This window comes from Protopterus annectens, chromosome 2.part0 (genome assembly GCF_019279795.1).
Source record: "Protopterus annectens isolate FY-2018-M chromosome 2.part0, PAN1.0, whole genome shotgun sequence".
In the NCBI taxonomy this organism is placed as follows: domain Eukaryota; kingdom Metazoa; phylum Chordata; order Ceratodontiformes; family Protopteridae; genus Protopterus; species Protopterus annectens.
In genome coordinates this window covers 1,771,368,600-1,771,381,797 of record NC_056728.1, presented here as the reverse complement: position 1 = coordinate 1,771,381,797, position 13,198 = coordinate 1,771,368,600, and positions in this window count along the sequence as shown.

Below are 13,198 nucleotides of genomic sequence, written 5' to 3'. Positions count from 1 at the left end.
GGGACAGTTAACATGTTTTCCTTATCAATGAGGGACAGGGGTGCTAAACAAGGAGCGAATCAGTGTTTTCTCACCCATTCATTTAAAGTACATTTGAATAGAGTAAGAGATTTATGAGGCGTAGAAGACAGTTCCATAAGAGTGGTATTCTCTGTGAGATATACTTAGCCTTCTAACATGTTGTATTTATTTTTCAAAAGAGATTGAGATCACTTGAGATAGTGTTTATGATACCATTGGACTAGTAAATGTGTTTAAGTGTGAAAGAATAGAGTATGTTAAAACACTATACATGAGGAAGAGGTCACCACTCAGAAGCCTGTGCGATACTGAGAACAGGGACAAAGCATTGAGACAGTTGGCATAGTATTTACAATGTAGGCCCTTGATTGTTTTACTGAGAAACCATTGTGGTAATTTCATTTGTGACAAGCATTGGAAAGGTACATACTGAAAGGAGTATTATACTCCACAGTCAGACTAATGAGTGCTGAATTCAGTGGAATAATTACATTCCTGGACCTGGATACAATACATTTTTATATAAGCTACGCAATGAAAAATGATTTTCTTATAACATTGGATATGTGGTGATTAAAGGACAGTTCATTGTTAACATAAGTTTCCAGATTCATACAGGCTCAATTTTCATGAGTGTGTTTTCAATGTAATACTTACAAGAGGAGTCATGCTTGCTGAAGGTTATGATTATGCATTTCATGGCACTTAGTTTTAGTCCATGGCTTTGACACTAGCTATTTGCTCAGAACAGACCCTCTTGGAGTATCTTTGTGTCTTCTAGTGAGGTTAGTGTTCTTGGCCTTAGAAAGTACCTGGAGAACTTGTTATTGGCAGATTTGTAGGATGTAGATGTGGATATCTGATCTGAGAATATTGGAGGGGAGAAGGGGTTGCTTATTCACTTGGTCCATTACTATTTATATTTTACATTATTTATACTCCATATTTATACCATTTACACTTTTATTTTAACATTAAATACATTTGCACTTTTCATATTTTCAGGATCATGAAATAAATGCATTCATAATTCTCATATCTCATTTTCCTTAAATTCATTTCTTTTTCCACACCCTTTTCCTCTATAGCCATTTTTAATTCAGTTACCACATCCTCATACTCTATGTTTTCATTGTACACTAAACTATCACATCTCCTTTTCCACTATATTCATATTACTGTAACTCATATTTTGTCCCATTTATTATCTTCACATTGTCCTTCCACTTCCATACTTCCCATATAATATCACATCCCCATATAATATCACATCCTCATATAATATCAGATCCTTGTTTGTGCTTCTGAATCCCTCCCACTGGTACTCATTTTGAACTTTATCCAAATTCTTGATATATTCAAAAAATGTTCTGTTGTCTCTTCCATATTATATTCATTGCATTGTCTTTCCTCCATCACTTTATACTTCATATTACTTTTACTGGTAATTTATCTAGTAAAAGCCCCCATAGAAAATCCACTGCCTCATAAAACTTCTCAAACCTTTCTCTCCTGTTATTTAAAGCTTTCTTTACATAATTTCTTAAATCTTTCAGTGGGTGTAGCAACTAATATTTTCCATGATTATATCATACCATTGCATTCAATTTCGGTATTTTCATTCAGTTTCAGTTTCAATAACCTTTCACCTTTTTCTCTTTACTACTTATTTTCTTCTCCTCTTCACTTTTCCATGCTTCCTCATATTTAATATATAACAAGTTACCCAATAGCAGCCCTCCAGCCTCACCTTCCAAGAAGAGTGAGGCCTGTTTTTTCACTCAGTCCAATGCTATTTATACCTTTACCCTTTTTCTACATCATTTTCACACTATTTACACATTCATTTTTACCAGTAATTATATTTACATTTTTCATATTTTCAGGACTGCAAAATAAATGCATTCATAATGTTCACACCTCAGTTTCAGTTGCCACAACTTGATTTTATGTGTGTATCCTTTACCTTCCATTATTTCCTGTTTAGTACATCTCCCAGCCACACTTTTTAAATACTCCTATTTAACATAGAACAAGGCCACACTCGATGGTTAATGTGTCCCCCATGCCCATTCCCCATATTTGACATACAACAGGCCCATACTCAACGGTTAATGTGTACCCATGCCCATTCCCCATATTTGACATACAACAGGCCCATACTCAATGGTTAATGTGTCCCCCACGCCCATTCCCTGTAGAGATGTCAGTGCCATCATGGCAGTTAACTATATTGTTTCCCTGGTGTCTAGTGGCTCCACCAGCCCCTTTCCCCATACTGTCATCAGTGTCATTATGGCATTTGCATATAGAGTAATCCTTAGCGTTTAGTGTTTCCTCCCACCCCAATCCTCATACCGATGCTGGTGCCATTAAGGCACTTATATTCAGACTAATCCCTGGTCTTTAGTGTTTCCTGTCAACCCCAATCAATGTACTGATGCGAGTGCTTTTAGGCACTTACATATAGAGTAATCACTGGTGTCTAATGTTTTCCTCCATCCCTCCCAATCCCCATACTGATGCTGGTGCCATTAAGGAACTTACATTTAAAGTAATCTCTGGTGTCCAGTGTCTCCTACCACCCCCTCAATCCGTATACTGATGTCGGTGCCATTAAAGTAGTTATATTTAGAGTGATCCCTGGTGCCTAGTGTTTCTGCTACCCCCCCCCCCCCAATGCCTGTACTGATGCTGGTGCCATTAAGGCACTTACATTTAGATTAATCACTGGCGTCTAGTGTTTTTTGCTGCCCCCAATCCCTGTACTGATGCTAGTGCTGTTAAGACATTTAGGTTGAATGTATTCCTGGTGTCTAGTAGCTCCTCCCACCACTGATTCCAGTGCCAGAGTCATGGAAGTTAGCTGAACGCAGCCTTTTGGCTATGTTCAATATCACAATGTAGTGATAATAGCCATGCTGATCTACATGAACAAGTGATTTCTTGAATCAGTTACTGGAGGGGGTTCCTTAGGAGGGAGCACATGGCTAATAAGCATATGCCTCTTCCCCAGTTTACCTCATTAGCTTTCAGCATGGCCTCAGGGCCACCCTTACATGGTGCTGGATGTCTTTGTGTTAGAATATAATGCAGCAGCATGTTAGGGTGGTTGCTGAATAGCAGAAGGGTACACATCACAGTAGCTTTCCCCCATAGCCTTTCCATTGTGACATCATTTTCTTTTTTTTACTTCATTCATACAAAAACTCTTCTATATCTAATTATAGCTTATGCTCTCATCACTGCACATTGTGCTCTCTTCTTTCTTCTTCTCTCTCAGCCTTATTTTTGATTGCCATGTCAGCACAGGAAATCTTATTTTACCCAACCAGGAAACAACCCTGTTGCAGAGGCATGCCCTTAACACCAGTTTCTCTCCTGGCCAGACATAAGCCCACACATCTTCCATTATGCTTCATAGCACTCACATCCGTGATCAATTGCTCCATTCTGTCCTCCAGTTTCTCACCTTCTACCACATCCACTGCATCATTCCAACTCACCAGTTCTTCATCGTTAGGATCATCCCTGTTCAACATTTTCCCCAACAATGGTGTCTGCAGCCCTCTTCCATTCTAGTCAGTCACTGTCATATCCTGTGATACATCATACCCCCATTCATTATAATTTCCAAATCTGTCTTGAACTGCTCTTTTCTTCCTACCTGGTTGAAAACGAGTAGGGGCTGCATACAGCTTTTGCACGATGCTTACACATTTCTTATATCACATCAGACTTACTCACAATACATACAATTTACTATTACCTTTAATTATCTTCCCCATCCCTTCAACCACAGTTATCTCACACACACACACACACACACACACACACACACACACACACACACACACACACACACACACACACACACATCGAGCTATCTAGAAATCTATCTAGCTATAAAACCTTGTTATTTTGTGAAAGCATATATCACATTTTACAATTCATGTCTTTTCAAAACTGGCTTCCCGATTTGTGGTTGAAATTGGTTTGTCTGGGACCAGGCTGTATTTGAAATTGGTTTATTTGGGAACAGTCCACTACCCTAGATAAAACTTAATAAATAAATAAATAAATAAATAAAATAAGCCTCAGAGTAGGTTGGTATATGTTTCTTTATTAGCATCCTTAGCTCTGCAGTTGGGATAACAGTACCATTTTGGCACATTCACAGAAGTCTTCTTTTGTTGTTTGTGTTTCTTTACATGGATATAATTTAGGTCTGCTTGCCAATTTAAGCCTTAATTCAAGAGCATTTATTTATACACCAGCCCTCTTAGCTTTCTCCCTCTGCTTCAAAAAAGAACCAATTAGGACACTCAGTTTACTCTCTTTTATAGCATGTATCCATCTAAAGGCGATAATTAGAGACTACACCCACATGCAGACATGAATATTCACTGCTTAACAACATCGGGCTGTTTGACTGACATCTGCCCATAGGTCTCAACCTCTTAAGAGGCCAATGTGGAACACAGACCCCAGCAATGTGTGACAAACAATCAAAATGTGGAACACCCTATTTTCGCACTGCGAAAAAACACACCGCTTCCATGGAACCTTGACAAATCTGAGCAGAATCACGAACAAATCAAGAATTAATAAGAAACAAAATATTTCCACTATTACCTTGAGTCACTGACAGAAGAAGAGAATGTAAATTAATATATACAATTTCTGAAATAGCAATCAGGCAAGAACAACAAATCCAGAGTTATAGTTCCCTCAACAGTCAGCAGCCTAGCAACAGCACTGTCAGTACGGAATGTTCCCTCCACATGTACTGCAGGCAAATTGAAACTCCCCAAGTATTACTTGTTTACTTTGTTGCCCCTACTAACTATTGGGCATCAAATTCTCTTAGTCAACTGGCCCACTTGTTGGCCATCACTGAGGCAGTGCTAACCAAGGGATGCAGTCAGTCAAACAGCCACAAGGGGTGGTTCTCCTTAGCCCTAACACCTGCACATGCTTTTTCATGCCCAATAGATTGTCATAGAATGGACCTTTGTGATGCATGCCACACTTCTGTGTGATGTAATCAGTTGACCATGCTCTCCTCCTAGCAGACAAATACCTCCAGATGATCCCCAGTCTCCACAAGGGATTCTTCTATGGAGAGTGTACCCATGAGCACACCCCTCCCCCATCCCATGCCCAAAAGCAGGCATAAACATTATTATTCCTCTCCTGCCCGTGCCAACTTTAACAGGCACCTGAGCTTGTATGTGAAATGGGGTTACCTGGCTGTTAGAATCATGTAAAAAATGATTGATTTTGTCCAAATGGAAACTACGACAAAATATGGTCAATACAGCAACAATATAATAAAGCTTTGTGATAAAATTCATATTTCTATGGAAACAACCCTCCCATTCATTTAACGTTTTCTGCATATCCTTCTGGTGCTTGGCTTTATCTTCCTGAATATTTGAAAGTTGCAGATCTTGTTATATCACCTGTCCATTTATGCAGAACTGCCATGATTTTGGTACCTGAGCCTTGCCTGGAAGCATGCAAAAATAATGCTTCAAAATAGCAAATAGCCTGGCGTTTTCAGAAAAAGATACATTTTTAACATCCATCCAAACACAGCAGAAAAATATGTGAGTATTAAAACACACGAGTATGAATAAATGACAAAAGAAACAAACAAGAAATAAAAAAATAATACAATTTTATAAAATGTGGAGTTTCTATTTGCAGCAACAAAGGTAAAAGAAGTCCTTTCCATTGCATGGAGGTGTGGCTTATCCTGCAAAATCTCATAAAGAAATAACCAGTCTTGACCATCTGAACAGGAGGCAATCTTGTCCTTATTCCCTATGCATCCTGCAACACTACGCCTTCAGAACAACAATGATCGCTGTCACTCTCCATGTCCTGCAATACCTTTTTTGAAGGTATTACAGTGGCACAGAAACTAGTAGTAGAATGCAATTGGCTGAATTCTCTGCATCCTCAGTAGCTAATTTACTGTAGGACCATTGGCTTGATTGGCTTGTATACCACAATGCCAAGTGACTGTAATTGTGTTATACAAGCCAATCAAAAATGGGAAAGCGGAGCAAGTGCTGTTCAATGCGGAACAGTGGAACAATGGGCTAAGTTGATGTTAAATGCTGAGTGTTCCACACAATCCGGAGCACTTGGCTGCTCAGCATCTGGCTGTACTTACTTTCCATATATCTGTGCAGTTCCTGCAAAAAAATTCTGTGGTACAATAAAAAACAACAGCCACCAATCAAAACCGGAACCTGCATCCACTTAAAAAAATCGCAAAGCACAAGAAATACACAAAAGGATCCAAGGACGACCAAAAGCTTCCAAATTAAATCTGTCTTTAATGTACAGAAAGTAAAAGCATAAGCACTTATGCTTTTACTTTTTTTACATTAAAGATGGATTTATTTTGGAAGCCTCTGGTCGTCCTTGGATCCTTTTGTGCAATTATGTGGTACACATTCTGACATACCTGTAGTATACATTATTTCAAAAACTACAAAAAAATCAGAATGCAAGATGCATTCATATTATCTATTATCTGGCAATGTACCACATCTTTTCAGTGGTAATATTACTCTGTTTTGTTCCCATGGTACTATAGCATGCATTCTGATCCTCTTCACTGAAGAAATGGTCAGTAATGTATGAAGTAATTGTAATTCAATAAACTCAATTTGTTGTATACAAGGATTCTTATTTTTTACCTGGCTGAATTAATTTCTTTATTTCCTTATGTAAACACTATATCCTATAAAAAAGCTGCAAGTGCCATCCTATAGTGTCTGCATATAATGGAATAATGGATTAAAATGTTGACTAATTACACTGCCATCATGTTGGTGCCCTATAATCTAAATGTTTTGCCAGGTAACTTCTGTAATTCTGAACTAATTGACATTTCAACTTCTGCATAAATTGCCTAGTCATCACTTAGCTTGAACTGCAAATGTCTCTTTTCCCATGTCCCAGATCGTGGTTGACAAAGATACTTGGACCAGTCCATCTGATGGTTAACAAATAACACAAATAATGAAGAGAACAAGCTGTGTAGTAACCTATTCAGCATCTCAATGCAAAATGTAGATGAATGAGATCTGTGGCTTGGGTCTCACGAAAACTGGTCAAATGATTTTGTTGCTTTTTATTGTTCATTGCAGAGTTTGCATATATATATATATATATATATATATATATATATATATATATATATATATATATATATACATACACACACATGCACACACACACACACACACACACACACACACACACACACACACACACACACACACACACACACACACACACACACACACACACACATCTAATCTACAGATGCTCTCAGGTTAGCGTCTGAGGGTTGGCATAATGGTTAAGGTCTTAAGCTCACAAATATGCTTTACCTTGTTTGATTCTGACTTCTGGTTAATGGCTAGGCTTGTATTAATCTGTAGATTAATAGCTTAACATTTACCTATGAACCTATAGCGATTCAGTGCTGTAAGCATTGACTGTAGGTGATTTGCAATATCCTGACCCCATGTAAAAATGGGAAAAAGGAGGTAGATGAAGATGACCATCCATGTCAACAGAGACTCTCAGGCTGCTGGCATATTGCAGTAAAATAATATATTGGATTCAGGGTAGTGTTGATATGATTTACAGACAAATGTGTGAAATGGAAATGAAAAAAAGTACTTGGTTTAGATTCATAGATTAGTAGAAGGCTAACTGCCCTTGTGGGCTATTTTAAGCCTAGCCAATTATCCCATGTGAGAATCAAACTGCGCACTTTGTGTCTGTAAGGTAAACACTTTAACCATTATGCCAGCCTCCCAACCCCCTATCATGTCATCCACTTCCATTCTGTGGCCTGTCAGTGAACCTACATTGAGCGTAGCTTAGTTCAGGTTGATTGGTTTGCTTAACAGAGATATCCCAGGTAAAGCTGGGCAACTGGACATCTGCTGGCCTGACTGGACTCCTGCCCATGGATCCCTAGTGCCACTTATCACTGTCAAATACCCATAATTAATCACCTACAGCCATCCATATTTTACACTGTCAAGTGGCTAGCCCTGCCACAGTGTGAAGTCTGTGTTCTCCTATCATAAGGATACTGCACACACAGTAGATGCCCAAAGCAGATGGTCTGTACAACTCTCCTACCTATAGGGCACCATATAGCACCATACAGAATCTGTGTTGCTGCCCACAGCTCCATTCTTTGCTGAGTTTGAGATGGAAAGACTCAGCATGATTTTTTTAGAGGTGGGAGGAATCCCCAGAGAGAACATGCAAACTCTACAGTGGCATTAGCCAGATGTCAGGATGGAGCCTTGTACCTTGTGCATAGTGGACAAAAGCCTTAACCATTATGCCAGCTGGCCTCTAATGTTTTTATCAGCATTTCATTCCAGTGTCTGTTATCATAACATGTATTTTAATGTTTATCAGAATCTTCAGAACACTTAGCCATCATATATTATAACTACAGTATTGAAAAAGAAAGACTACATTTCATAGCACAAAAAGTCCCATTATAAGTTTTGTTTCTTCATTTGCTAATAGGGTACGTGACAACTGATCCTTTCTTACTCTTTTCATCTATGTTCTGGGCCCCAGGTAATATGATCCATCATTCATTGTTATCTCATTCATGTAACTGTGATCAGATGATGTGCAGCAGTAACCAATAAATTATGGAAAAACGAGAGCTTGTGTTTTGTTACAGAAACAGTAATCCTTCTGTTCCGTCATTGTTATTACCCAAAACACACACACATGAGAGCACATATATATAATTGAGCGTTGGTAATGTTGAACGTAACATCAGCAGAAGTGATCAAAAGTCATTTGATCAGTTCAGCCGGCATTACGCACATGCAAGCTTGTGCACAGTGTGGATCAGGGAATTTGCCCTTCCACACTGTAGAGCAATCTTTGAGTTGATAGATATATATAATTAGTGGGGAATGTTGGGGCTGTGCAGGAGGGCTTGCCTTCCTACAAAAAACATAAATGTTTTGTTGTTTTATTGTTTTGGCTTTCGATTTTTCAGGATTGATCATTAGCCGTTCGATGTTTGTGAACTTCTGTGTTTCAAAGTACACCCACATACACACACATATATAAATGCACACGCACACACACACACACACACACACACACACACACACACACACACACACACACACACACACACATGCATTCCTAAGCCATCCTCGCTTTTGCACACACACACACACACACACACACACACACACATGCATAGATACACATGCATGCCTTCACACACATGCACACACACACACACACACACACACACACACACACACACACACACACACACATGCAAACTTGCACACAAATGAAAGAATACTACAGAAATGAATAATTTCTTTGTTTACTAGTAGAAATAGACAAGTGCTTTCCTATCTACAGATCTTTTTTCTGTGAGCAAATCAGCCAATACTGATAGTCTGAGCTGACAAAACTGTTTCTGAGAGAGCAGCTACAACTACTGGGACCTATGTTCTTAACATAGGAATGGATGGTATTTTAAGAAGCTATTGAAAAATCAGCAGCTAAACATTGCTGTGTTCCATCATCCAGCAACTAACAACTTCTGTGCTTCCAGTACAGGTTTAAAGAAATGAATGGTTGACATTCCAGACTGCAATATGAACCTAGAGAAAGCTGGGAAATTGGTGGGCTTTATCAGAACAATAGCACATTTAATCCACCTCTGCAATGTGATGAGCGGGATGAACTGAATGAGATTTATTGTGCAGCTCTTGGCATGCTTTCGTTAAGGGGCATTTATCGTATTAGCATCCATTAACCATAACATTGTTAATGATAGGGAAACACAAATGTCCAAATACTCTCTGATGTGGGAACAGAGGGAGGAGGCAGAACAAGCATATGAACAAATAAGCTATAATTGAAGCTTTATTCTCAAGATTATGCATTAAAAGCACTATAAGGCCCACAGCTTTAGAAGCCAGTTTCCATCAGCAATACACAAATCACATTATAATAAGAAGCAGAAACTGAATGGTAGCAGTCAAAAGTCAGGAGGCTAGAACAATGACCTTTGGCATCATGCAGTTTACATTTTTAATTACACATGCCTGATGATATCTCCCACTTGGCATCACAGAATGATAAACCTCACAAAAACATACGTAACTGTGGATTCGACTGACTTTCATATGCATTTTTGCTTTCCTTCTCCACTGGCTTAGTTTCTAGTTCACAGGTGCTGTGTATTGCTACATTTTTTTAATCTTTAGGCATCTATAGCCATCACTGCTTCTAGAAGCAATCTTAATATTCCTAAAATTCGTGATCACTGATATTTATTTTAAAAGACTACAGAAACTGAACCAACCAGCAGGTACAAAGTTTCAGCAAATGCAATAATTCCTGCTGCTTTTCTTGAAATAGTGGATCATTTATTTGCTTATTTAACTGACTTGAGACATCAAAGATACTATTACCAGAGCATATGACAGTAAAATACAATATCACTTACTATTTCTGAGGGCTAAGGTTATTCTAAGTAGATTTAAAGGCAGAAGAAATGTAGTTAGAAGGGTGGTCAAGAATATGGAGTGGCTTGATCCCAAGAATCCGGAACCAAAGCGCAAAACATCATGTAGAATGGCCAACTGAAATGGGGGTGGGCTAAGTGAGAAATCATTCAAGAGATGTCTACAGTATGCCCTTTGAATCTGTTTCAGAGGGTAGAAAGAGATGTTTAATGTATGACGAATGCACAACTCCATATGAGAAGAAGTGTGCTCTGATGATTACAGTAAAACATTAAGAGGTGGAGGGAGATAAAAATAAAATAAAAAAAAAAAACACCAGACAGTGTGCTAAGGGTGAAAATGCAAAAAAAGGCAAAAATAATTTGTTTGCCACTGTAGCTTGCAGTGGATATCTGTCCCTCCAATATTCTCTCTCTCACTCTCTCATGCACACACACACACACACACACACACACACACACACACACACACACACACACACACACACACACACACACACACACAATTAATGTACACAAATACAACTCCTCCCAGCACACACAGTCATTCATGAAGGATTATCTCCCTAATTCTGTAACCATTGAACCCCCATATTTAATAACCACATGTTAACCTGCATCAGTGATAAATGCTGAGTCTAAGGTATACAGAATCAGTATCCTGCTTTGAACACATGCCAACAAAGTCAGAGAACAGAGATCAGGTAGAGTTCTTCAGGTACAGCAAAGCCAGAATTGTTAACCCTAGAAAAGACACTTTTCCTCACTGTTGTTCATCATGGCTCATGTCCAGACATTTGCTGTGGTTCAGTGATCCTCTTGTAGGACATGCTGGGCAGACTGGCACTTAGGTTCATAGGTTCATCGGTTGGTACTAGGCTATCCACCCTAGGGCCTATACAAGCCTAGCCATAACAATTCCCTGGCTATTTCTTCCCACAATATTTACTTCCCTGCACCCCTGTCTAGCAGGGTGACTGACGTGATCACCAGGGTAAATTTCCTATCTCCCATCCAGTCATCAAGGTTTCTTTTGAAGAGGCCCAAGGTGGCACTCTCCTTGAGATGTATGGGCAGTCTATTCCAGAGTATTTTGAGTCTCTGGGTCAGGAACCTATCCCTCCAGCATGTTTTTGTTCATTGTGACGACAAGGTTTAGGTCCCTGGAGTGTGTGGCTCTGATGGATTGGGATTTCTTTAAGTGTAGCATGTCCAGCAGCTCTGGGTTTGACATGGCCTTGTATGTAAAGCAGTGATCACCTCTGAGAAGACGATATGCGACAAAGTATAGCTGGAGTTTTTTTTGTAGGTCAGCATAGGGCATCTGCTTTAGGCCTATGATTCTTTTAGTGAGGTATTTCTGCGACCTTTCCAGTTGTTGCAGATGTCTTGTGAGGTACATACCAAATGGGGCATTGTACTCTATAATGGGTCTAATGAGGGATGAGTACAGTGGGACAATGACCTCCTTTTTACTGGATGAAAAGCCCTTAGTGATAAGGTGTGCCACATATAAGGATTTTCTGACTGTTGTGGCGATGTGGTTATCGAAGGTGAGACCACTGTCCACCTGTGTTCCTAAGTCTCTTATCACACTTTTGGTATTTAGTGTACTGCCACCTATGAGATAATTCATGGGTACATGTTTTTTCTCAAAGGGGATAACTATACACTTCTTGGCACTGAGCTTGAGCTTATGACTCTGGCACCAAGCGTCTGTTTCTATAAGGCCCTTTTGTAGAATATCCACATCATTTGGTGATTTAATAATGGCTCCTAGTTTGCAGTCATCTGTGAACTTTGTTAGCCAGAGTCCCTTAGTGTTGGCCTGTACTTCAGAGAAGTAGATGCCAAGCAAGAGCAGTCCCAGGACTGAACCCTGAGGTACTCCACTTGTCACTTGTCTGGAACTGGATTTGGAGTCAGCTACTTTTAAAGAGTGGTTTCTGTCAGTAAACCAGTTGGCAACCCATCAAGTGACATAGGGATTTATGCCCAGCTTAGTAAGTTTATCTATGATTCCAGAGTGGGAGATGGTGTCGAAGGCCTTGGCGAGGTCCAGATAGGCTGTGTGGGCCACCTTACCCTCGTCCATGACTCTGGAGACTGATTTGAAGAAGTCAGTCAGGTTCAGGAGACACGATCAGCCCTTCATGAACCTAAACTGCGTGAGGTCCAGTGTTTGAAGGTTTCCAATGTCTTTGCTTATAGGTTCCATGATAATACGTTCCATGGCCTTGCAGATCAGGCTCGTCAGACTGATGGGTGGGTAATCACAGGATCCAAGGTGGATTCTCCCTTGTGAACTGGGATAACTGTAGCTGTGTGCCACTCAGTAGGCACGAAGCCTGAGGTGAGGCTATGATTAAACATGACACTTAGGTGAGGCGAAAGTTCATTTTGTAGCTCATGTAGTACACAGCCCTGGATGTCATTTGGTCCCATGGATGTTGTATTCTTAGCTTTGGAGAGTGCATTTTTTACCTGTGTGGCCATGATTATTAGAATTTGGCAATCTTTTGGTATTGAGATGGGCCCTTTAGGGGGTAAGAGAGGGGTGAAGTTGGCACTGAATCGATCTGCCAGGATATTGGCAATCTCCTTGGG